A 2,212-nucleotide genomic window follows, 5' to 3' on the forward strand; every position below is an offset into this window, starting at 1 on the left:
AAGGGATAGAAACATAGATCAATAAAACAAAACAGAGAGCCCATAAGTAGACCCAAACAAATATGGCCAATTGATTGCTGACAGCAGTGCAAAGGCAATTCAATAGAGAAAGGATCCTCTTTGCAACAAATGGTGTTGGGACAATTAAACATCCACATGTTAAAAAAAAAAAAAAGAAGTTAGACCAAAAATTCACATCTAATACAAAAATAACTCAGGCCAGACATGGTGGCTCACGCCTGTAATCCCAGCACTTTGGAAGACCGAGGCAGGATGATTGCTTAACGTCAGGAGTTCGAGACCAGCCTGAGCAGGAGTCAGATCCTGTCTCTACAAAAAATGCAAAAATTAGGGAGGCGTGGTGGGAAGTACCTGTAGTCTCAGCTACTTAGGAGGCTGAGGAAAGAGGATCACTTGAGCCCAGGAATCTGAGGTTACAGTGAACTGTGATGACACCACTTCACTCCAGCCAGGGCAACAGAGTGAGACCCTGTCTCAAACAAAACAATACAAAAAAAAAAAAAAAAACCCTTAAAATGGGTATCTAAACAGAAAATGTAACACCAAGAAAACACAGGAGAAGATCTTTAAAACCTGGGGTTAGATAAGAAGCCTTTAGACCTAACATGAAAAGCATCATCCAGAAGCCAAAAAAATTGATAAATTGGATTTCGAAATTTAAAAACTTTTGCTTTACAAAAGACACTGTTATAAGAATGAAAAGAAAAGCTACAAATGGAAATAAAATAATTGTAAATCACATATGCAACAAAGGACTTATATCTAGACTATATAAAGAAATCTCAGGGCCAGTCGCAGTTGGCTCACACCTGCAACCCCAGCACTTTGGGAGGCCAAGGTGGAAGGATCGCTTGAGGACAATCCAGTCCTCAAGAGTTGGACACCAGTCTGGGAAACATACCGAGGCCCCCATCTCTATAAAAAAAATTTAAAAGTGAGCCAGACATGGTGGCGTGCACCTGTAGTCCCAGCTACTCAAGAGGCTGAACCAAGAGATCACGTGAACCTAGGAGTTTCAGGCTGCAGTAGGCTACAATCATGCAACTGTACTCCAGCCTGGGCAACAGAGTAAGATCCTATCTCAAAAAAAGAAAACATACAAAAAAGAACTCTCAAAACTTGCCAATAAGAAACTAATCAACTGACTCAAAATGGCAGCAAGGGAAGCTCCAGGGCTCAATTCCTCTACCAAAATGACCAGTGAACTGGAAAAAAATTATTAGAATCAACTATTTAAAACTCTAGAACCTGATCAAACACTTATTTACAACAACCAAGGGAGTGCTTCATGAAGAGAGTGGCTGTTGATTTTGGTAAGAAAATGACTTCCTTGAACCAGCTACCATACCCCACTCTTCAGCCCAGCCACCCACAGCTATAGGGATAGAAGCCCATGTTCCTGGGCTGGCTGGCTGGTGCCAGGGTTGGCAGTGGGGACTTTGACCTACAAAAATTTGATTTATGCACTTTAGTTGGTCTGGCTGATCCCTGTGGAACTAGTACATACTTGCCTTGTTTTCAGGCTTTTCATGTTGCAGTTGTTTTCACAAGTGGCTTCTACTGGAAGATTTAAGGGATGGGAACACTTTTTTTCCCCTTTTGTGAGCCAGATTTAAGAAACTCTTCATCAGGACAATGGTTGACCAAAGAGATAATGAAACAGGCCAGGTGCATTGGCTCATGCCTGTAATCCCAGGACTCTTGGAGGTAAGGCGGGAGGATTGCCTGAGTTTAGGAGTTAGAGACCAGCCTAAACAAGAGCGGGACCCCATCTCTACAAAAACTAGAAAAATTAGCTGGGCACAAGGGCGCGTGCCTGTACTCCCAGCTATTCCAGAAGCTGAGGCAGGAGGATCGCTTGAGGCCAGGAGCTTGAGGTTGCTGTGAGCTAGGCTGACTGACGCCTCCGCACTCTAGCCTGTGCAACAGAGCAAGGCTTTGTCTCAAAAAAAAAGAAAAGAAAAGAAAAGAAAAGAAAGAAAAACAAAGAAAGGAAAAAACCATCCCTAAGAAGCCCAGACATTGAAATTACTAGTCAAAAATGTTAACTCAACTGTCCTAACTATGCTGAATCAGCTAAGAAAACCAGGACAAATGGAGAAAATACTAAAGGAAAGAAAGGAAAACAATGTAAGAACAAAATGACATTATCACTAATGAGACAAATTATAAAAAGAAATCAAACAAATTC

The sequence above is a fragment of the Propithecus coquereli genome, unplaced genomic scaffold (genome assembly GCF_000956105.1).
Source record: "Propithecus coquereli isolate 6110/MARCELLA unplaced genomic scaffold, Pcoq_1.0 Scaffold155, whole genome shotgun sequence".
In the NCBI taxonomy this organism is placed as follows: Eukaryota; Metazoa; Chordata; class Mammalia; order Primates; family Indriidae; genus Propithecus; species Propithecus coquereli.